Consider the following 26,067-nt stretch of genomic DNA (forward strand, 5'->3'; position numbering starts at 1 on the left):
ATTTCATCAGATCAGCAAAGACCTCCTGGGGACGTTCGGTGCAGCCTTTGACAAACATGTGCCTTGCCTGCTGAAACTGTACCGGGCTAGGAAGGGAGCTTTTGGACAGAAGATGGAAGACTTCTTGGAAAAATGTGATGAACAAGTGAGTGAAGTGCCTCAATCTAAGAGCATGCAAAAGTTGAGGGGAAAATGGCCGGAGCCGGGTCGACCAAAACCCTTTCCCCCCATTTGAAAATATGTAATGCTCCTTCGCCTAACATTTCTAGGAGCAAAAACGCTTTGATGGAAAGGCTTCAGTAAAAATGGATTGTTAAAAGTCATTGCTTGGTGTTTTTAGTTGGTGGAATTTGAGAACTGTAACAGTATTTTTAATTTGTAGAATTGTCCGCAGGATTGCAGTTTTTGTTTTGTTTTATTTTGCCAGTCTTTTACTGAAGCATGTTACTGGGATCTGACCTGTTCTTTATCCTCCTCAGAACGTCAGATTTTGTATAAATTCACTACGGCACTAAACTAATTGATATGTTTGTGTGTTTCCACTGGGTACTCCTTAGACATCCGACATTATGTCTCACCGAAAGACAGCAGCACTGAGAGGCCTGCCCATTTTTCTCCGAGATGACACAACCAAGTTTCTTCTGGAGTGTTTGGTAAGTAATACTAACTGTAGGAAATAAACTTACACAATACAATTAATATTGCTTAATGTAGCTTAAACATGTTATGACCTCATAGCTTATGCTAATCATTTTATGCACAATACACTTTGTGTAAGATTTAATTTTGAGCCCAGAGATGCCGTGCTGTTGAGTTGCAAATATAACTTCCACAAGCTGAATGGTAAGACTCAGTAGATTGGTGCTAAAGTTAGAATCAGTGGATATGTATTTTCAGGGTGCGTACGGGTGCTGGAAATCCTTGAAAATGCTTGAAATTGTACGAGGTGTTTTCAAGGTTTGAAAAGTGCTTCAATTTTGGGAATGGTGCTTGAATTTGCGATAAAGTGCTTGAAATTGTAAATGCTTTACTTCGCTTTTTAGATTAAAAGAAAATAAAGAAGTCGGAGCGCGCTTAATTGCTTCGCTTTTACATAAAACAGCTCCGCTCCGGCCTTCCCGCGCAATGCGCGTGACCGGCAACTGTTTTTGTTACGTGTGTGACCTGGGCATTCTGATGAGAGTGATAGATGACATTATGCCAGGAGGTTGCCGTTTCAACGAGCGTTGGCTAGCAGAAGACAAATACAAGCCATGGCTAAGACGAGGGTCAAGTGAAGCCCAAGAGTAGCCTCCTGCAAAGTGTGCAACAATAACGATGCGAGAGTCTGCGCTGACGAGCCACACACCACACGAAAGGTACGCGGTAGTAGAGCATTTTAGATTAGGCTATCGTTGCATGTAAAATACATGACACTTTTCTCTGTGCGCGGCAAAACAAGCTCGCCAAAATGGCTTCACTAGTCTGGCAGTATTTTAAGTGTCCGAAAATGACAATAAAATAGCGGTATGCAACGTGTGTGTGAAGCAGAAACCCTGCAGCTCCACCCGCTGTGACGGACCGGTGAGCGGAGCAACACACACTAAGAGTTAGACCTAACACACTTAGCTATTTTATCTACCTCTGGAACAAGCTGATTCCGGCGATCGGCCCCAAAATTGGCGATCGGAGCATCCCTAATAATTGTATATGATATGTTTTATAATGATTGATCATGAAAGTGTTATCAAAGCTGGTAAAGTTGCAGCTAGTTTGAATGACTTTGTATACTACAGAGTAGCTTGTGAATTTACTCCAGGTGGAACTAAAGTCTGATTTAACACTTGATTATATTTCACATCATTCATCCACATCTGTGAAGTAACTAAAGGTATTAAATACATGTAGTGGAGTCAAAGTACACCATTTACCTCTGACTTGTGTTTACTGCGAACCTAAAAGTACCTCAAAAATAGTAATCAATAATGTATTGAAAAGTTATTTGGCTGATTGTTTTATATTGGCTCAGCCAGGTTATATGGGATGCCCAGTCTACGTACAGATGGGTCACACATTTTGAAATATTAAACTTAGTTTTCTTTTCTAAAAATGTACATTTTTTAAAATGTAAATTTTCATGTAGAATGCTATTATGAAACACACATTTGGTTGTTTATAGCATAAAGAACATCAGATTTAATGTGAGGTAGGGAAATAATCATTTGAGTATAAGTATGTGCATATAAATATGTAATTTACAACAGCTGTAAGATGCTTGAAAAGCTTGAAAATGCACCTTGAAATTGCACCTTGAAAAGTGCTTGAATTTGACTTTGGAAAAGGTGTAAGAACCCTGTATTTTGTTGTTTAGTTTTCCATAGCACTCATTCATGCATATTTTACTTTTCCTCAGGACACTGACCATGAAGAACGATTGCTCAGAGGTGTGTCTGTGGCCATCCTCACCGTCATTGAAGATGATGATGCCGCCATATCGCCAAATGTGCGAGACGTGGCTGTTGTGTTGGAAGGGACCATTGTACTGCATGACCTACCAGACCTCTCTACTGCCTTTGCATACCTCTTTGGCCTACTTTATGCAATGAACATGGATTTTCCAAAGGAGATGAGGTATACCTTTGAAGCCATTCAGACTATCTTTTAAGAGCTTGGCTCTCGACGCTCGCAGCGCATAAGGTCTCGGAAAACAAAGCTTTTGCTGTGAATGTTAATGGGGAAGCCAGACATGACTTTAACCTATGTTTCGCCTGTTCTAGTGCATTGTGGTTAGTGCTCATGTAAAACCTCACAGCATTCATTTCATTTGAAGCATATAAGTTCCCTTCTGAAATAGAGAATCAAAGAATGTGTGGATGTGTAAGTTGCCAGTTCAAAAGAGGGGCATATCCAGTATTTCTACTGTTCAAGTTCATTGTTAGTGATCAGGTAAAACTTCAATGTATGTACATGCTTGCACATGCAGTCATTTTAAGCATGAAGTCCCATTTGCCTGTGAAATTGAAATGTGTGGAATTGTGAGTTGCCAGTTGACAAGAGGCACTGGATTGTAATTGTTATATTTGTTTATTCTTAAATTCTTTGATTGTGATGTGCTGAAGAGGCTGAGGCCTGATATATCACAATGATGCCAGGTGTGTGAATCCTATTTTGACCTGATGGATAAAAGCAGAAGCAGAAACGATCCTCACAATCTGTGTTCAAAGGCCATCGTCATTTTCTGTTTAAAGCAGCTTTGCTAGATGTTTATTATGTCAAGAAATGTCCTTAACTTGTGTTATGTTGCAAAACGTGCATTTTTTCAAATCCATATATTCAGCATGTGAAGAATGCATGTTATCAACGTCTAGCAAAGCTGCTTTAAACAGAACATGATGATGACATGGGGTCTGCGAGACAGCGAGACACAGAGGAACTCAGCCTGAGCACACACACACACAGCTGGGCTGGGCGAGTCGGCTGACAGCTTCCATACAGCGCTGCATTGCCTGGCAGCATAGACAGGTATTTTCTGTGTTAGAGTTTTACTCGCTACAGGGTGTACTTTGAGGGTTTGTGACTCTGCAGACCGTTTACATGCAGAGAAACCTACATAACACACAAGGGGATGGGTAATAACCAGAAAAGCATATGATAAGACCTTTAAAAGAGAGAATGTTTTGTGTGCTAAAGTAGACAAAAAATGTACAAAATGTTCATATAATTGAATTAAATCGTAATAATCAACTGAATAAATAATGGCTCTTTTTTTGTTAGTTCATTTTCAATGTCTGACATCAATGTTGATTGAAATCTTCAGCGTGACAATATCTCAATGTTGATTCAAAGACTTTTTGCTATCTGATAATAACATTGTTTCAATGTATAATGCAACGCATAATATAGTTGAATCAATGTTGTTGCAATTCTGCATTCTTTCAATGTTAATCATATCGTAATTGAATCAAGGTTGATTCATTGTTGGGATTGATTGAAAATTCAATGTTCTTTCAATGCTGATCATAGCGAGCACTTTCAATGTTAATTTCAATGTCTGACATCAATGTTGATCACAATCTTCAGCGTGACAATATCTCAATGTTGATTCAATGACTTTTTGCTATCTGGGGTGTCTTAACTGTCAGCCATGTTGTTGTCATCTAACCAATGAAAGCAAATACTAACTATATAAAGAAATATAGTATACCTTGAAATATATTTAATTGTTCATAGTTGAATGACTTACAAAAATCGAAATATATAATATTTACATTTGAATATCAACTGCTTGCTGGGTTAGCAATGTTATGCATTTATGAATATCACATTTAAAAAAATGAGCGACCAATCAGAGCTCTCCTTCTGTTACATTTTTTGTTTGCCTTCCAATAGAAATAGTTAATATTTACAGTAAAAAAATGATGTGGTTGCTATGCTAATGTTGTGTGTGTGTGTGTGTGTGTGCGTGAGACGCGTTCTCGCGGTAGCCAATCAGCGATGAGGATCTCAGCCTGCCGTCACCTACGTTGAATCAGAAAACCATCAGCTGTTAGCACACAGAGCTTACAGCTCCTCATATCTGTTCAGAAACTGGACAAAAGTTAAACATGAACAAAACACAGACTGTCTGTGTCATGGTGAATACAGTCGCTGTTGTATCTGTGTCTGTATCATGTTCTTGTGAGTGTGGACGGAGCAGATACAACGTTAGCCTGATCGATAAATCAACCCAGGGTTTCTCTGAGCGCTTTTACGTGAAAGGGGCGGGGTTAGCAACATTTGACCAATCACAAACCTGGAGAAGCGTACTACTGACAGCGCAGCATTATACTTCATGAATGAAGTAAACTATCATGTATGTTAGACAAATATGAAGAAGATAAACTTTAAACATCCATGATTTTAACACATAATCCAGAGTAAAAGCAGCATAGCTGCAAGGTGAAAATATAACAGCTGGTACAAAAATGACCGAGTGTTTGAATGCATACATTAACAGGTTTGAATGGATCTGACTTTAATTACGTGTTAACGTCAACTTAATGTGTTGCAGTTCATACTTTGGCATACAGTATGTGACAATGTAAGTGTGCACGACCAGAAACGGCTCGAGAATCTGATACAGATAGGAAATATGTGATATGATGTGAGATGATGTGATGTGAATGATAAGTGCGACACGTCTGCACAGTGTCGCAGACTCTACGCAATGCTCTGAGTTGCTTTGCTCCGGTTACTTATCTTGTGGCAGATATTTAAGTAAGCTTGCTTGCTGCAAATGTAATAATATTCAGATTGCTCTGAAGATGGGCAGTGATATTCTATTTTGTTTAATGTTCACACAGTCGGTGATCTTTTGCCGGACCTCTTTTCCTGCATAGCCTACAGCAGTTTAAACTGTATTTATTTTATCCTGTAATATGACTTGATAGCTTTACACTCTGCACACTGAGCTCTGATTGGTCATCAGGCGGTGCTTTCACTGAGTTGGGGTCCTTCTCAGGTCGATTAAATGGAATCCTTGCGTCCCTCTCTTGCGTGGTTTCCCTGCGTTTAGTCCCTCACACCAGGGAAGCATGGAGAGACGCAAGGAAACCACAAGAAGCAGGGAAATGAGTTTTAAGAGCAATGGGACGTCCTTTCCTCCGGAGCGTCACGTGAAGCGACGTCCGTTTGTGATGACGCCGCACAGCTGTTCGTCTGACAGCAGCTCTGTCCCCGTTATTTTCACAAACACCCCCGCCTCTGTTAGTACACATTACTGACACAAACATTTGTATCATCTGTTGTAGACCCAAATACATTAAATAAAATAAGAACTCATTCTCAAAAAAGATGAACGCCATTCTTAAAATGTATAAACGAACAATAGTTGGATTAATATTGATTAGAGTGCACAATAGAAATAAAATAATTCAGAGAAGAAAAAGAGATATGTTATCTATCAAAACCCAGTTAGATTAACATTCATTAATCATTGGATTGCACACGTTGTTTGTGTGGATATGTACCACATTAACATGTTAAATAGCACTTAATGACTGACTGAATGGAAATGACAATAAATGAAAATGTAAAACGAAAAAGTGATCATGAAAATGTTTCCAATAAATGAATAAAATAATTTTTGACCACTTTGTTGTTCAGATATATCACATATTTGTAACTGAATGATGCATTAATTGAAACAAAACACAGTATAAACTGAGGAGTGAGTCCCGTGAGTTTCATGTGTTTTCTTCACTCCGCTGGGAAACTGCTAATGCTAACCTGAAGTTGACTGCGAAAACCGGAAGTCAAGTGTGTGAACATCCGGTTTTCAGAATAAAGCAGCTTTCAATTTGAACAGTGTATTCATTTAACTCCACATAACTCAATTTCACATGCTCCAAACGGCCCCAAACTTCACATGTGTACAGCCCTAAAGACATATTTGTGTCAGTTTTGAGATTTAGTCAAATGTCGTTGCTATGGTAACAAAATGGTCGCCGTGAAACACGGTTTTCTCATAACTCCAGTTAACATGCTCCAAACGGCCCAAAACTTCACAGGTTTGATACCGATGCAGCCCTCAACACATCTAGGCGTATTATGGGGTGTCATCAAATTCTGTTTCCATGGCGACAGATCCCTCGCCATGAAACACAGTGTTGTCATAACTCGATGGAAAATGGTCCAAACTGCACCAGACTTCAGATGACAGTTAATGGTACGGCCCTCAACAGCTCTACGCCAATTATGGGATGTCACCATATGCCGTTGCCATGGCAACGCATCCCTCACCAAAAAAAACAATGTTGTCTTAACTCAATGGAAAAGGTTCCAAACTGCACCAGACTTCAGATGACAGTTAATGGTCCGGCCCTCAACAGCTCGAGACACCTACACACACACCTCGACGTGCGGACAACAGCCTGCGGAGCGTCGAAGACCCGCTCAACGCTGCTTGCAGCTTTAATTTCTTTTGTAATTATTAAATATAAAACACAGAATTTGTGTGACTATATTAAACTGCCTCTGGCAGTGTGCATTAATTGTTTTGAAATTAGTGTAGATGTCTTAGATATTATATTATTATTACAGTTATTACTCAATGAGTAAAAAAAAAAATTATTTAATAATAATAATATAACAATATAATATCTGAGACATCCACTATAATTTCAAAACAATTAATTCCTACTGCCAGAGGTTGGTTTCGAACCCCGACCTCCCACGCCAAGGGGTGAAACTTATCAACCAACGCCACCCTGTCGCCTAAAGCTCATTGAGCATAAGTCTCCTATATAGTACAATAACGGGACATTTCCCTTTCTTTTTCTCCATCAAAAATGAAAAACGATCCATCAAATCACATCTACAGATCAAGACGAAGCGAATGGAAGTACTCCCGTAGACCTAGCGTGGGGAAATGTTTGCGAAAAACGTGTGTGAAATGTCCGAAAACGGACCAATGTCTGTGAATCTATAGATTTCTCAGTAGAGAAACGGGACATTTATCTGTCTTATCCACCCTCAAAATGAAAAAACGATCCATCAAATCACACCTACAGATCAAGACGAAGCGAATGAAAGTACTCCCGTAGACTTAGCGTGGGGAAATGTTTGCGAAAAACGTGTGTGAAATGTCCGAAAACGGAGCATTGTCTGTGAATCTATAGATTTCTCAGTAGAGAAACGGGACATTTATCTGTCTTTTCCACCCTCAAAATGGAGAAACGATCCATCAAATCACACCTACAGATCAAGACGAAGCTAAAGGAAGTACTCCCGGACACCTAGCATGTGAAAATGTTTGCGAAAAACGTGTGTGAAGTGTTCAAAAACTGAGCTATGGCTGTGAATCTCATCCTCCTTTCTCCTCAGGTCACCAGTTTCACACACGTTTTTCGCAAACATTTCCCCACGCTTGGTCTCCGGGAGTACTTCCATTCGCTTCGTCTTGATCTGTAGATGTTATTTGATGGATCATTTGTTAATTTTGAGGGTGGAAAAGACAGATAAATTTCCCGTTTCTCTACTGAGAAATCTATAGATTCACAGACATTGCTCCGTTTTCGGACATTTCACACACGTTTTTCGCAAACATTCTCACATACTAGGCGTCTGGGAGTACTTCCATTCGCTTCGTCTTGATCTGTAGATGTGATTTGATGGATCCTTTTTCATTTTTGATGGAGAAAAAGAAAGGGAAATGTCCCGTTACTGTACTATATAGGAGACTTACGCTCAATGAGCTTTAGGCGACAGGGTGGCGTTGGTTGATAAGTTTCGCCCCTTGGCGTGGGAGGTCCGGGTTCGAAACCAGCCTCTGGCAGTGTGAATTAATTGTTTTGAAATTATAGTGGATGTGTCAGATATTATATTATTATATTATTGTTATTAAATAATTATTTATATATAATAAATGTCCCGTTTCTGTACTGAGAAATCTATATAGATTCGCAGCCTTTGGAAAAGACAGACTGAGAAATCAATATAGCAGACTTGTCCTCAATCATGTTCAAGCGGCAGGGTGGCGAAGAAGGGTAAGCCTTGCTCCTTGATGCGGGAGGTCTGGGTTTGAATCTCCTCTCAGACAACAATTATAATTATTATTATATATATATTATAATTTAGTTGAATTAAGAGTGCGAGTCTCTAAATTTAGGTTAGTTATTATAGCTTTATTTCTTTTGTAATTATTAAATATAAAACACAGAATTTGTGTGACTATATTAAACTGCCTCTGGCAGTGTGCATTAATTGTTTTGAAATTAGTGTAGATGTCTTAGATATTATATTATTATTACAGTTATTACTCAATGAGCAAAAAAAATAATTATTTAATAATAATAATATAACAATATAATATCTGAGACATCCACTATAATTTCAAAACAATTAATTCCTACTGCCAGAGGTTGGTTTTGAACCTCGACCTCCCACGCCAAGGGGCGAAACTTATCAACCAACGCCACCCTGTCGCCTAAAGCTCATTGAGCATAAGTCTCCTATATAGTACAATAACGGGACATTTCCCTTTCTTTTTCTCCATCAAAAATGAAAAACGATCCATCAAATCACATCTACAGATCAAGACGAAGAGAATGGAAGTACTCCCGTAGACCTAGCGTGGGGAAATGTTTGCGAAAAACGTGTGTGAAATGTCCGAAAACGGACCAATGTCTGTGAATCTATAGATTTCTCAGTAGAGAAACGGGACATTTATCTGTCTTATCCACCCTCAAAATGAAAAAACGATCCATCAAATCACACCTACAGATCAAGACGAAGCGAATGGAAGTACTCCCGTAGACCTAGCGTGGGGAAATGTTTGCGAAAAACGTGTGTGAAATGTCCGAAAACGGAGCATTGTCTGTGAATCTATAGATTTCTCAGTAGAGAAACGGGACATTTATCTGTCTTTTCCACCCTCAAAATGGAGAAACGATCCATCAAATCACACCTACAGATCAAGACGAAGCTAAAGGAAGTACTCCCGGACACCTAGCATGTGAAAATGTTTGCGAAAAACGTGTGTGAAGTGTTCAAAAACTGAGCTATGGCTGTGAATCTCATCCTCCTTTCTCCTCAGGTCACCAGTTTCACACACGTTTTTCGCAAACATTTCCCCACGCTTGGTCTCCGGGAGTACTTCCATTCGCTTCGTCTTGATCTGTAGATGTTATTTGATGGATCATTTGTTAATTTTGAGGGTGGAAAAGACAGATAAATTTCCCGTTTCTCTACTGAGAAATCTATAGATTCACAGACATTGCTCCGTTTTCGGACATTTCACACACGTTTTTCGCAAACATTCTCACATGCGAGGCATCTGGGAGTACTTCCTTTAGCTTCGTCTTGATCTGTAGGTGTGATTCGAGGTATCGTTTCTCCATTTTGAGGGTGGATAAGACAGATAAATGTCCCGTTTCTCTACTGAGAAATCTATAGATTCACAGACATTGGTTTGTTTTCGGACATTTCACACACGTTTTTCGCAAACATTTCCCCACGCTAGATCTACGGGAGTACTTCCATTCGCTTCGTCTTGATCTGTAGATGTGATTTGATGGATCGTTTTTCAGTTTTGATGGAGAAAAGAAAGGGAAATGTCCCGTTATTGTACTATATAGGAGACTTATGCTCAATGAGCTTTAGGCGACAGGGTGGTGTTGGTTGATAAGTTTCGCCCCTTGGCGTGGGAGGTCGGGGTTCGAAACCAACCTCTGGCAGTAGGAATTAATTGTTTTGAAATTATAGTGGATGTCTCAGATATTATATTGTTATATTATTATTATTAAATAATTATTTTTTTTGCTCATTGAGTAATAACTGTAATAATAATATAATATCTAAGACATCTACACTAATTTCAAAACAATTAATGCACACTGCCAGAGGCAGTTTAATATAGTCACACAAATTCTGTGTTTTATATTTAATAATTACAAAAGAAATAAAGCTATAATAACTAACCTAAATGTAGAGACTCGCACTCTTAATTCAACTAAATTATAATATATATATAATATATTATTATAATAATAATTATAATTGTTGTCTGAGAGGAGATTCGAACCCGGACCTCCCGCAGCAAGGAGCAAGGCTTACCCGTCTTCGCCACCCTGCCGCTTGAACATGATTGAGGACAAGTCTGCTATATTGATTTCTCAGTCTGTCTTTTCTAAAGGCCGCGAATCTATATAGATTTCTCAGTACAGAAACGGGACATTTATTATATATAAATAATAATTTAATAATAATAATATAATATCTGACACATCCACTTTAATTTCAAAACAATTAATTCACACTGCCAGAGGCTGGTTTTGAACCTGGACTTCCCACGCCAAGGGGAGAAACTTATCAACCAACGCCACCCTGTCGCCTAAAGCTCATTGAGCATAAGTCTCCTATATAGTACAGTAACGGGACATTTCCCTTTCTTTTTCTCCATCAAAAATGAAAAAGGATCCATCAAATCACATCTACAGATCAAGACGAAGCGAATGGAAGTACTCCCAGACGCCTCGCATGTGAGAATGTTTGCGAAAAACGTGTGTGAAATGTCCGAAAACGGAGCAATGTCTGTGAATCTATAGATTTCTCAGTAGAGAAACGGGACATTTATCTGTCTTTTCCACCCTCAAAATTAACAAATGATCCATCAAATAACATCTACAGATCAAGACGAAGCGAATGGAAGTACTCCCGGAGACCAAGCGTGGGGAAATGTTTGCGAAAAACGTGTGTGAAACTGGTGACCTGAGGAGAAAGGAGGATGAGATTCACAGCCATAGCTCAGTTTTTGGACACTTCACATACGTTTTTCGCAAACATTTTCACATGCTAGGTGTCCGGGAGTACTTCCTTTAGCTTCGTCTTGATCTGTAGGTGTGATTTGATGGATCGTTTCTCCATTTTGAGGGTGGATAAGACAGATAAATGTCCCGTTTCTCTACTGAGAAATCTATAGATTCACAGACATTGGTTTGTTTTCGGACATTTCACACACGTTTTTCGCAAACATTTCCCCACGCTAGGTCTACGGGAGTACTTCCATTCGCTTCGTCTTGATCTGTAGATGTGATTTGATGGATCGTTTTTCATTTTTGATGGAGAAAAGAAAGGGAAATGTCCCGTTATTGTACTATATAGGAGACTTATGCTCAATGAGCTTTAGGCGACAGGGTGGCGTTGGTTGATAAGTTTCGCCCCTTGGCGTGGGAGGTCGGGGTTCGAAACCAACCTCTGGCAGTAGGAATTAATTGTTTTGAAATTATAGTGGATGTCTCAGATATTATATTGTTATATTATTATTATTAAATAATTATTTTTTTTGCTCATTGAGTAATAACTGTAATAATAATATAATATCTAAGACATCTACACTAATTTCAAAACAATTAATGCACACTGCCAGAGGCAGTTTAATATAGTCACACAAATTCTGTGTTTTATATTTAATAATTACAAAAGAAATAAAGCTATAATAACTAACCTAAATGTAGAGACTCGCACTCTTAATTCAACTAAATTATAATATATATATAATATATTATTATAATAATAATTATAATTGTTGTCTGAGAGGAGATTCGAACCCGGACCTCCCGCAGCAAGGAGCAAGGCTTACCCGTCTTCGCCACCCTGCCGCTTGAACATGATTGAGGACAAGTCTGCTATATTGATTTCTCAGTCTGTCTTTTCTAAAGGCCTGCGAATCTATATAGATTTCTCAGTACAGAAACGGGACATTTATTATATATAAATAATTATTTAATAATAATAATATAATATCTGACACATCCACTTTAATTTCAAAACAATTAATTCACACTGCCAGAGGCTGGTTTCGAACCCGGACCTCCCACGCCAAGGGGCGAAACTTATCAACCAACGCCACCCTGTCGCCTAAAGCTCATTGAGCATAAGTCTCCTATATAGTACAGTAACGGGACATTTCCCTTTCTTTTTCTCCATCAAAAATGAAAAAGGATCCATCAAATCACATCTACAGATCAAGACGAAGCGAATGGAAGTACTCCCAGACGCCTCGCATGTGAGAATGTTTGCGAAAAACGTGTGTGAAATGTCCGAAAACGGAGCAATGTCTGTGAATCTATAGATTTCTCAGTAGAGAAACGGGACATTTATCTGTCTTTTCCACCCTCAAAATTAACAAATGATCCATCAAATAACATCTACAGATCAAGACGAAGCGAATGGAAGTACTCCCGGAGACCAAGCGTGGGGAAATGTTTGCGAAAAACGTGTGTGAAACTGGTGACCTGAGGAGAAAGGAGGATGAGATTCACAGCCATAGCTCAGTTTTTGGACACTTCACATACGTTTTTCGCAAACATTTTCACATGCTAGGTGTCCGGGAGTACTTCCTTTAGCTTCGTCTTGATCTGTAGGTGTGATTTGATGGATCGTTTCTCCATTTTGAGGGTGGATAAGACAGATAAATGTCCCGTTTCTCTACTGAGAAATCTATAGATTCACAGACATTGGTTTGTTTTCGGACATTTCACACACGTTTTTCGCAAACATTTCCCCACGCTAGGTCTACGGGAGTACTTCCATTCGCTTCGTCTTGATCTGTAGATGTGATTTGATGGATCGTTTTTCATTTTTGATGGAGAAAAGAAAGGGAAATGTCCCGTTATTGTACTATATAGGAGACTTATGCTCAATGAGCTTTAGGCGACAGGGTGGCGTTGGTTGATAAGTTTCGCCCCTTGGCGTGGGAGGTCGGGGTTCAAAACCAACCTCTGGCAGTAGGAATTAATTGTTTTGAAATTATAGTGGATGTCTCAGATATTATATTGTTATATTATTATTATTAAATAATTATTTTTTTTGCTCATTGAGTAATAACTGTAATAATAATATAATATCTAAGACATCTACACTAATTTCAAAACAATTAATGCACACTGCCAGAGGCAGTTTAATATAGTCACACAAATTCTGTGTTTTATATTTAATAATTACAAAAGAAATAAAGCTATAATAACTAACCTAAATGTAGAGACTCGCACTCTTAATTCAACTAAATTATAATATATATATAATATATTATTATAATAATAATTATAATTGTTGTCTGAGAGGAGATTCGAACCCAGACCTCCCGCAGCAAGGAGCAAGGCTTACCCGTCTTCGCCACCCTGCCGCTTGAACATGATTGAGGACAAGTCTGCTATATTGATTTCTCAGTCTGTCTTTTCTAAAGGCTGCGAATCTATATAGATTTCTCAGTACAGAAACGGGACATTTATTATATATAAATAATTATTTAATAATAATAATATAATATCTGACACATCCACTTTAATTTCAAAACAATTAATTCACACTGCCAGAGGCTGGTTTCGAACCCGGACCTCCCACGCCAAGGGGCGAAACTTATCAACCAACGCCACCCTGTCGCCTAAAGCTCATTGAGCATAAGTCTCCTATATAGTACAGTAACGGGACATTTCCCTTTCTTTTTCTCCATCAAAAATGAAAAAGGATCCATCAAATCACATCTACAGATCAAGACGAAGCGAATGGAAGTACTCCCAGACGCCTCGCATGTGAGAATGTTTGCGAAAAACGTGTGTGAAATGTCCGAAAACGGAGCAATGTCTGTGAATCTATAGATTTCTCAGTAGAGAAACGGGACATTTATCTGTCTTTTCCACCCTCAAAATTAACAAATGATCCATCAAATAACATCTACAGATCAAGACGAAGCGAATGGAAGTACTCCCGGAGACCAAGCGTGGGGAAATGTTTGCGAAAAACGTGTGTGAAACTGGTGACCTGAGGAGAAAGGAGGATGAGATTCACAGCCATAGCTCAGTTTTTGGACACTTCACATACGTTTTTCGCAAACATTTTCACATGCTAGGTGTCCGGGAGTACTTCCTTTAGCTTCGTCTTGATCTGTAGGTGTGATTTGATGGATCGTTTCTCCATTTTGAGGGTGGATAAGACAGATAAATGTCCCGTTTCTCTACTGAGAAATCTATAGATTCACAGACATTGGTTTGTTTTCGGACATTTCACACACGTTTTTCGCAAACATTTCCCCACGCTAGGTCTACGGGAGTACTTCCATTCGCTTCGTCTTGATCTGTAGATGTGATTTGATGGATCGTTTTTCATTTTTGATGGAGAAAAGAAAGGGAAATGTCCCGTTATTGTACTATATAGGAGACTTATGCTCAATGAGCTTTAGGCGACAGGGTGGCGTTGGTTGATAAGTTTCGCCCCTTGGCGTGGGAGGTCGGGGTTCAAAACCAACCTCTGGCAGTAGGAATTAATTGTTTTGAAATTATAGTGGATGTCTCAGATATTATATTGTTATATTATTATTATTAAATAATAATTTTTTTTGCTCATTGAGTAATAACTGTAATAATAATATAATATCTAAGACATCTACACTAATTTCAAAACAATTAATGCACACTGCCAGAGGCAGTTTAATATAGTCACACAAATTCTGTGTTTTATATTTAATAATTACAAAAGAAATAAAGCTATAATAACTAACCTAAATGTAGAGACTCGCACTCTTAATTCAACTAAATTATAATATATATATAATATATTATTATAATAATAATTATAATTGTTGTCTGAGAGGAGATTCGAACCCGGACCTCCCGCAGCAAGGAGCAAGGCTTACCCGTCTTCGCCACCCTGCCGCTTGAACATGATTGAGGACAAGTCTGCTATATTGATTTCTCAGTCTGTCTTTTCTAAAGGCTGCGAATCTATATAGATTTCTCAGTACAGAAACGGGACATTTATTATATATAAATAATTATTTAATAATAATAATATAATATCTGACACATCCACTTTAATTTCAAAACAATTAATTCACACTGCCAGAGGCTGGTTTCGAACCCGGACCTCCCACGCCAAGGGGCGAAACTTATCAACCAACGCCACCCTGTCGCCTAAAGCTCATTGAGCATAAGTCTCCTATATAGTACAGTAACGGGACATTTCCCTTTCTTTTTCTCCATCAAAAATGAAAAAGGATCCATCAAATCACATCTACAGATCAAGACGAAGCGAATGGAAGTACTCCCAGACGCCTCGCATGTGAGAATGTTTGCAAAAAACGTGTGTGAAATGTCCGAAAACGGAGCAATGTCTGTGAATCTATAGATTTCTCAGTAGAGAAACGGGACATTTATCTGTCTTTTCCACCCTCAAAATTAACAAATGATCCATCAAATAACATCTACAGATCAAGACGAAGCGAATGGAAGTACTCCCGGAGACCAAGCGTGGGGAAATGTTTGCGAAAAACGTGTGTGAAACTGGTGACCTGAGGAGAAAGGAGGATGAGATTCACAGCCATAGCTCAGTTTTTGGACACTTCACATACGTTTTTCGCAAACATTTTCACATGCTAGGTGTCCGGGAGTACTTCCTTTAGCTTCGTCTTGATCTGTAGGTGTGATTTGATGGATCGTTTCTCCATTTTGAGGGTGGATAAGACAGATAAATGTCCCGTTTCTCTACTGAGAAATCTATAGATTCACAGACATTGGTTTGTTTTCGGACATTTCACACACGTTTTTCGCAAACATTTCCCCACGCTAGGTCTACGGGAGTACTTCCATTCGCTTCGTCTTGATCTGTAGATGTGATTTGATGGATCGTTTTTCATTTTTGATGGAGAAAAGAAAGGGAAATGTCCCGTTATTGTACTATATAGGAGACTTATGCTCAATGAGCTTTAGGCGACAGGGTGGCGTTGGTTGATAAGTTTCGCCCCTTGGCGTGGGAGGTCGGGGTTCGAAACCAACCTCTGGCAGTAGGAATTAATTGTTTTGAAATTATAGTGGATGTCTCAGATATTATATTGTTATATTATTATTATTAAATAATTATTTTTTTTGCTCATTGAGTAATAACTGTAATAATAATATAATATCTAAGACATCTACACTAATTTCAAAACAATTAATGCACACTGCCAGAGGCAGTTTAATATAGTCACACAAATTCTGTGTTTTATATTTAATAATTACAAAAGAAATAAAGCTATAATAACTAACCTAAATGTAGAGACTCGCACTCTTAATTCAACTAAATTATAATATATATATAATATATTATTATAATAATAATTATAATTGTTGTCTGAGAGGAGATTCGAACCCGGACCTCCCGCAGCAAGGAGCAAGGCTTACCCGTCTTCGCCACCCTGCCGCTTGAACATGGTTGAGGACAAGTCTGCTATATTGATTTCTCAGTCTGTCTTTTCTAAAGGCTGCGAATCTATATAGATTTCTCAGTACAGAAACGGGACATTTATTATATATAAATAATTATTTAATAATAATAATATAATATCTGACACATCCACTTTAATTTCAAAACAATTAATTCACACTGCCAGAGGCTGGTTTCGAACCCGGACCTCCCACGCCAAGGGGCGAAACTTATCAACCAACGCCACCCTGTCGCCTAAAGCTCATTGAGCATAAGTCTCCTATATAGTACAGTAACGGGACATTTCCCTTTCTTTTTCTCCATCAAAAATGAAAAAGGATCCATCAAATCACATCTACAGATCAAGACGAAGCGAATGGAAGTACTCCCAGACGCCTCGCATGTGAGAATGTTTGCAAAAAACGTGTGTGAAATGTCCGAAAACGGAGCAATGTCTGTGAATCTATAGATTTCTCAGTAGAGAAACGGGACATTTATCTGTCTTTTCCACCCTCAAAATTAACAAATGATCCATCAAATAACATCTACAGATCAAGACGAAGCGAATGGAAGTACTCCCGGAGACCAAGCGTGGGGAAATGTTTGCGAAAAACGTGTGTGAAACTGGTGACCTGAGGAGAAAGGAGGATGAGATTCACAGCCATAGCTCAGTTTTTGGACACTTCACATACGTTTTTCGCAAACATTTTCACATGCTAGGTGTCCGGGAGTACTTCCTTTAGCTTCGTCTTGATCTGTAGGTGTGATTTGATGGATCGTTTCTCCATTTTGAGGGTGGATAAGACAGATAAATGTCCCGTTTCTCTACTGAGAAATCTATAGATTCACAGACATTGGTTTGTTTTCGGACATTTCACACACGTTTTTCGCAAACATTTCCCCACGCTAGGTCTACGGGAGTACTTCCATTCGCTTCGTCTTGATCTGTAGATGTGATTTGATGGATCGTTTTTCATTTTTGATGGAGAAAAGAAAGGGAAATGTCCCGTTATTGTACTATATAGGAGACTTATGCTCAATGAGCTTTAGGCGACAGGGTGGCGTTGGTTGATAAGTTTCGCCCCTTGGCGTGGGAGGTCAGGGTTCGAAACCAACCTCTGGCAGTAGGAATTAATTGTTTTGAAATTATAGTGGATGTCTCAGATATTATATTGTTATATTATTATTATTAAATAATCATTTTTTTTGCTCATTGAGTAATAACTGTAATAATAATATAATATCTAAGACATCTACACTAATTTCAAAACAATTAATGCACACTGCCAGAGGCAGTTTAATATAGTCACACAAATTCTGTGTTTTATATTTAATAATTACAAAAGAAATAAAGCTATAATAACTAACCTAAATGTAGAGACTCGCACTCTTAATTCAACTAAATTATAATATATATATAATATATTATTATAATAATAATTATAATTGTTGTCTGAGAGGAGATTCGAACCCGGACCTCCCGCAGCAAGGAGCAAGGCTTACCCGTCTTCGCCACCCTGCCGCTTGAACATGGTTGAGGACAAGTCTGCTATATTGATTTCTCAGTCTGTCTTTTCTAAAGGCTGCGAATCTATATAGATTTCTCAGTACAGAAACGGGACATTTATTATATATAAATAATTATTTAATAATAATAATATAATATCTGACACATCCACTTTAATTTCAAAACAATTAATTCACACTGCCAGAGGCTGGTTTCGAACCCGGACCTCCCACGCCAAGGGGCGAAACTTATCAACCAACGCCACCCTGTCGCCTAAAGCTCATTGAGCATAAGTCTCCTATATAGTACAGTAACGGGACATTTCCCTTTCTTTTTCTCCATCAAAAATGAAAAAGGATCCATCAAATCACATCTACAGATCAAGACGAAGCGAATGGAAGTACTCCCAGACGCCTCGCATGTGAGAATGTTTGCGAAAAACGTGTGTGAAATGTCCGAAAACGGAGCAATGTCTGTGAATCTATAGATTTCTCAGTAGAGAAACGGGACATTTATCTGTCTTTTCCACCCTCAAAATTAACAAATGATCCATCAAATAACATCTACAGATCAAGACGAAGCGAATGGAAGTACTCCCGGAGACCAAGCGTGGGGAAATGTTTGCGAAAAACGTGTGTGAAACTGGTGACCTGAGGAGAAAGGAGGATGAGATTCACAGCCATAGCTCAGTTTTTGGACACTTCACATACGTTTTTCGCAAACATTTTCACATGCTAGGTGTCCGGGAGTACTTCCTTTAGCTTCGTCTTGATCTGTAGGTGTGATTTGATGGATCGTTTCTCCATTTTGAGGGTGGATAAGACAGATAAATGTCCCGTTTCTCTACTGAGAAATCTATAGATTCACAGACATTGGTTTGTTTTCGGACATTTCACACACGTTTTTCGCAAACATTTCCCCACGCTAGGTCTACGGGAGTACTTCCATTCGCTTCGTCTTGATCTGTAGATGTGATTTGATGGATCGTTTTTCATTTTTGATGGAGAAAAGAAAGGGAAATGTCCCGTTATTGTACTATATAGGAGACTTATGCTCAATGAGCTTTAGGCGACAGGGTGGCGTTGGTTGATAAGTTTCGCCCCTTGGCGTGGGAGGTCGGGGTTCGAAACCAACCTCTGGCAGTAGGAATTAATTGTTTTGAAATTATAGTGGATGTCTCAGATATTATATTGTTATATTATTATTATTAAATAATTATTTTTTTTGCTCATTGAGTAATAACTGTAATAATAATATAATATCTAAGACATCTACACTAATTTCAAAACAATTAATGCACACTGCCAGAGGCAGTTTAATATAGTCACACAAATTCTGTGTTTTATATTTAATAATTACAAAAGAAATAAAGCTATAATAACTAACCTAAATGTAGAGACTCGCACTCTTAATTCAACTAAATTATAATATATATAATATATTATTATAATAATAATTATAATTGTTGTCTGAGAGGAGATTCGAACCCGGACCTCCCGCAGCAAGGAGCAAGGCTTACCCGTCTTCGCCACCCTGCCGCTTGAACATGATTGAGGACAAGTCTGCTATATTGATTTCTCAGTCTGTCTTTTCTAAAGGCTGCGAATCTATATAGATTTCTCAGTACAGAAACGGGACATTTATTATATATAAATAATTATTTAATAATAATAATATAATATCTGACACATCCACTTTAATTTCAAAACAATTAATTCACACTGCCAGAGGCTGGTTTCGAACCCGGACCTCCCACGCCAAGGGGAGAAACTTATCAACCAACGCCACCCTGTCGCCTAAAGCTCATTGAGCATAAGTCTCCTATATAGTACAGTAACGGGACATTTCCCTTTCTTTTTCTCCATCAAAAATGAAAAAGGATCCATCAAATCACATCTACAGATCAAGACGAAGCGAATGGAAGTACTCCCAGACGCCTCGCATGTGAGAATGTTTGCGAAAAACGTGTGTGAAATGTCCGAAAACGGAGCAATGTCTGTGAATCTATAGATTTCTCAGTAGAGAAACGGGACATTTATCTGTCTTTTCCACCCTCAAAATTAACAAATGATCCATCAAATAACATCTACAGATCAAGACGAAGCGAATGGAAGTACTCCCGGAGACCAAGCGTGGGGAAATGTTTGCGAAAAACGTGTGTGAAACTGGTGACCTGAGGAGAAAGGAGGATGAGATTCACAGCCATAGCTCAGTTTTTGGACACTTCACATACGTTTTTCGCAAACATTTTCACATGCTAGGTGTCCGGGAGTACTTCCTTTAGCTTCGTCTTGATCTGTAGGTGTGATTTGATGGATCGTTTCTCCATTTTGAGGGTGGATAAGACAGATAAATGTCCCGTTTCTCTACTGAGAAATCTATAGATTCACAGACATTGGTTTGTTTTCGGACATTTCACACACGTTTTTCGCAAACATTTCCCCACGCTAGGTCTACGGGAGTACTTCCATTCGCTTCGTCTTGATCTGTAGATGTGATTTGATGGATCGTTTTTCATTTTTGATGGAGAAAAGAAAGGGAAATGTCCCGTTATTGTACTATATAGGAGACTTATGCTCAATGAGCTTTAGGCGACAGGGTGGCGTTGGTTGATAAGTTTCGCCCCTTGGCGTGGGAGGTCGGGGTTCGAAACCAACCTCTGGCAGTAGGAATTAATTGTTTTGAAATTATAGTGGATGTCTCAGATATTATATTGTTATATTATTATTATTAAATAATTATTTTTTTTGCTCATTGAGTAATAACTGTAATAATAATATAATATCTAAGACATCTACACTAATTTCAAAACAATTAATGCACACTGCCAGAGGCAGTTTAATATAGTCACACAAATTCTGTGTTTTATATTTAATAATTACAAAAGAAATAAAGCTATAATAACTAACCTAAATGTAGAGACTCGCACTCTTAATTCAACTAAATTATAATATATATTATATATATATTATAATAATAATTATAATTGTTGTCTGAGAGGAGATTCGAACCCGGACCTCCCGCAGCAAGGAGCAAGGCTTACCCGTCTTCGCCACCCTGCCGCTTGAACATGATTGAGGACAAGTCTGCTATATTGATTTCTCAGTCTGTCTTTTCTAAAGGCCGCGAATCTATATAGATTTCTCAGTACAGAAACGGGACATTTATTATATATAAATAATTATTTAATAATAATAATATAATATCTGACACATCCACTTTAATTTCAAAACAATTAATTCACACTGCCAGAGGCTGGTTTTTGAACCCGGACCTCCCACGCCAAGGGGCGAAACTTATCAACCAACGCCACCCTGTCGCCTAAAGCTCATTGAGCATAAGTCTCCTATATAGTACAGTAACGGGACATTTCCCTTTCTTTTTCTCCATCAAAAATGAAAAAGGATCCATCAAATCACATCTACAGATCAAGACGAAGCGAATGGAAGTACTCCCAGACGCCTCGCATGTGAGAATGTTTGCGAAAAACGTGTGTGAAATGTCCGAAAACGGAGCAATGTCTGTGAATCTATAGATTTCTCAGTAGAGAAACGGGACATTTATCTGTCTTTTCCACCCTCAAAATTAACAAATGATCCATCAAATAACATCTACAGATCAAGACGAAGCGAATGGAAGTACTCCCGGAGACCAAGCGTGGGGAAATGTTTGCGAAAAACGTGTGTGAAACTGGTGACCTGAGGAGAAAGGAGGATGAGATTCACAGCCATAGCTCAGTTTTTGGACACTTCACATACGTTTTTCGCAAACATTTTCACATGCTAGGTGTCCGGGAGTACTTCCTTTAGCTTCGTCTTGATCTGTAGGTGTGATTTGATGGATCGTTTCTCCATTTTGAGGGTGGATAAGACAGATAAATGTCCCGTTTCTCTACTGAGAAATCTATAGATTCACAGACATTGCTCCGTTTTCGGACATTTCACACACGTTTTTCGCAAACATTTCCCCACGCTAGGTCTACGGGAGTACTTCCATTCGCTTCGTCTTGATCTGTAGATGTGATTTGATGGATCGTTTTTCATTTTTGATGGAGAAAAGAAAGGGAAATGTCCCGTTATTGTACTATATAGGAGACTTATGCTCAATGAGCTTTAGGCGACAGGGTGGCGTTGGTTGATAAGTTTCGCCCCTTGGCGTGGGAGGTCGGGTTCGAAACCAACCTCTGGCAGTAGGAATTAATTGTTTTGAAATTATAGTGGATGTCTCAGATATTATATTGTTATATTATTATTATTAAATAATTATTTTTTTTGCTCATTGAGTAATAACTGTAATAATAATATAATATCTAAGACATCTACACTAATTTCAAAACAATTAATGCACACTGCCAGAGGCAGTTTAATATAGTCACACAAATTCTGTGTTTTATATTTAATAATTACAAAAGAAATAAAGCTATAATAACTAACCTAAATGTAGAGACTCGCACTCTAATTCAACTAAATTATGATATATATATAATATATTATTATAAATGGGTCAGTTAATTAATGAACATTTCTGAGTTTTATTTTTCAGGCAAAATGTACTGTAGAATTGTCTTTTTCAGTCAGGATGGCCCGAGCTGTCTAAGGCGCTGCGTTCAGGTCGCAGTCTCCTCTGGAGGCGTGGGTTCGAATCCCACTTCTGACAAATGGTGTTTTTCACTGTAACATTCAGTGAGACATGATCTTGGGAAAGAAATGTAAGCATATTGTTACAAGACAGCCCATGACCAATCCAGTGTTGCAAGAGCTGTATTGGTTAAATGCTAAATGCTAAATGCTGCTGCTGACTTGGTTACTACAAAAAAAAGACACAGAAAAACCTACAAGGATCGACAAGGTGACTCTAAATAGACCGAGAAAAACAAGTATATGCGGACTTTGTTTTTATTTAGCCCAAACCAGTTCATTTTTTTCACCTCTATTCTGCCCGGCAACAGCGAAAAATAGTCATATCGAGTAAAGCAACACAACACAAATAACCTGGGTTTGGAACAGTAACATAATATTGTTAACCTGTTCCACTCTGAGCCTGTTTTTCAGGTCTCAGGCTCGAAAATGACATTCCCAGAACAAATGACCATATCTTCCCTTCTAAAAGGGTTTAAATTAATAATCTTTTCTCAAAGTAATGATAAACCTGTGAGTTGGATGTAGAAGTGTCAGAATCAATATAAATGTTTTTTATTTTAAAGAAAATTCAGATTTTACATAGTAAAAAACTGTAAATTATAGTGTCCGTCCAAAAATTATTTTTACAGATAGTGAAAACTACCCTTGGATGATGGGTTAGTAGACTAAAAGCTTTAGGAATCCAAAGTACAACATATAATAAGTACCCTGTATCAAGATTGATGCAAAACAAGTGAAATGTGACCTTTTTAGAGAGATTTAGCCAAAACTGGGCCATCTGGGGTCATTTGGGTGGATTTGACCTATCTCTGGCCCCCCTTGCTCGATCTGGTTGGTTGACATACCCTTGTGACCGTTAGTGCCAATAGAATCGAAGGAGGAGACTCACATAGACACACATTGTAAAGAAAAAATGTTGCCGCTTCGCGTGTGGAAAGCGAAACTAAACTGGAGGAATGTCTCCTTCTGGAGTTTGGAAACTAAAACCGCAGTTGTATTGCTTATGGATTATCAGAAATAATTTCAAAGAAGGCACAGACACATAGGATGAACCTATGGATTAACTGCAGCATCGTTTTTTTTATCGTTTTAATGCCATTGAAGACCACTTTTGACCAAGGTAAGCCATATTTACATGTTTAGCTTCTTGGCTCCACATGTGATGATGTACGCTTTCGTTGATAGCGTCGCGAATGTTATCACTGAGTGTTGAGGTGGGCACCGTTAGATTCAGTGTCTCCAGGACACCAAAAAATAGTGTTTGGTTGTGCATCTAGGATAAGTAATAAGGGAGTTCTGAGTGAGTTTATGTGCCTTTGTCGGTCCCGTTTTTTCGATCGAGGCTAATTCAGAGGCTGAGTGCTAGCATTGTGGGCGTTTTTTTGAAAAAAAAAAATAAAAAGATCAGTTTAGCTGAGTTTCTTCCCGTTACACTGGATATAACACATTCATAGTTTTATTCAATATTAAGATTCCTTAGACGTTGTTTCCTGCAAATGACGCGTTTATCCGCCCGGTTACCGGGGGGAAGGCGTTGAAACAGGTTAATATTGTGAAAAAAAGTCATCTTTTTCAATGATTACAGTTTTTTTCAGTTGCTAACACACTAAAATGACACGTACAGCACATGGTTAAAACACACCTGTTAGCTATCCTGGTTCCAAAATCCAACATGTAAGCTGCTGAAATGTCAGTTCTCCCAGGTTCCAAAGGTTCAAACAATTCGTCATCCACATTTTTGACAGCGTTGGATTCAAGAGGTGAGCAGAGTTGCGCAGCGGAAGCGTGCTGGGCCCATAACCCAGAGGTCGATGGATCGAAACCATCCTCTGCTAATTGTAAAAGCTTTGGGTCAGTAGGGTCCTTGTCCTTTCCATCCTTATTCAGAAGGAAAACACGTTTACAAGACAAAGCATCCATTATCGAAAATGTTAAATTGCTTAACTCTTTAGTGCCAAAGTGGACACTATATTGTGTCGCAAGAAGCTTTTGCAAACATTGTTGCAATACCGAGGCTTGACAACTTTTTGGTTTCAATTAACTCCTTAGGGTATCTGGAACTTTTATGACTTATTCAAGTAGGCCAAAGAGAGCGCATATCTGTGCTACAATAAGGCACTGCTGGGATTTGAACCCAGGATCTCCTGTTTACTAGACAGGCACTTTAACCAACTAAGCCACAGCACCCTCTTAAATAGTTCTTCTTTTGAATCAAAGTAGGGGATATTCCAGTTTGCTTTACCTGTGGAATGAGGTAAAACAACCCGGGGAAGTGCGAGGGGCTGTTCATTAATGGGTCAGTTAATTAATGAACATTTCTGAGTTTTATTTTTCAGGCAAAATGTACTGTAGAATTGTCTTTTTCAGTCAGGATGGCCGAGTGGTCTAAGGCACTGCGTTCAGGTCGCAGTCTCCTCTGGAGGCGTGGGTTCGAATCACACTTCTGACAAATGGTGTTTTTCACTGTAACATTCAGTGAGACATGATCTTGGGAAAGAAATGTAAGCATATTGTTACAAGACAGCCCATGACCAAATCCAGTGTTGCAAGAGCTGTATTGGTTAAATGCTAAATGCTAAATGCTGCTGCTGACTTGGTTACTACAAAAAAAAGACACAGAAAAACCTACAAGGATCTACAAGGTGACTCTAAATAGACCGAGAAAAACAAGTATATGCGGACTTTGTTTTTATTTAGCCCAAACCAGTTCATTTTTTTCACCTCTATTCTGCCCGGCAACAGTCGAAAAATAGTCATATCGAGTAAAGCAACACAACACAAATAACCTGGGTTTGGAACAGTAACATAATATTGTTAATATTGTGAAAAAAAGTCATCTTTTTCAATGATTACAGTTTTTTCAGTTGCTAACACACTAAAATGACACGTACAGCACATGGTTAAAACACACCTGTTAGCTATCCTGGTTCCAAAATCCAACATGGAAGCTGCTGAAATGTCGGTTCTCCCAGGTTCCAAATGTTCAAACAATCCGTCATCCACATTTTTGACAGCGTTGGATTCAAAGAGGTGAGCAGAGTGGCGCAGCGGAAGTGTGCTGGGCCCATAACCCAGAGGTCGATGGATCGAAACCATCCTCTGCTAATTGTAAAAGCTTTGGGTCAGTAGGGTCCTTGTCCTTTCCATCCTTATTCAGAAGGAAACACGTTTACAAGACAAAGCATCCATTATCGAAAATGTTAAATTGCTTAACTCTTTAGTGCC

At 38.6% G+C, this 26,067-nt stretch overlaps 3 non-coding genes across 3 annotated transcripts; 2 read left to right on the forward strand and 1 right to left on the reverse strand.

The window, feature by feature from the left end:
* Window positions 1-22,774: 22,774 nt before the first annotated feature.
* Window positions 22,775-22,858, forward strand: trnal-cag. The gene has a single exon. It is a non-coding gene; the product is annotated as a tRNA-Leu (tRNA).
* Window positions 22,859-24,955: 2,097 nt separating this feature from the next.
* On the reverse strand, window positions 24,956-25,029 carry trnat-agu. Its single transcript has one exon. It is a non-coding gene; the product is annotated as a tRNA-Thr (tRNA).
* A 179-nt stretch (window positions 25,030-25,208) lies between these two features.
* trnal-cag lies at window positions 25,209-25,291 on the forward strand. Its single transcript has one exon. It is a non-coding gene; the product is annotated as a tRNA-Leu (tRNA).
* The last annotated feature ends 776 nt before the right edge of the window (window positions 25,292-26,067 follow it).

The sequence above is a fragment of the Trematomus bernacchii genome, unplaced genomic scaffold (genome assembly GCF_902827165.1).
Source record: "Trematomus bernacchii unplaced genomic scaffold, fTreBer1.1, whole genome shotgun sequence".
NCBI lineage: Eukaryota > Metazoa > Chordata > Actinopteri > Perciformes > Nototheniidae > Trematomus > Trematomus bernacchii.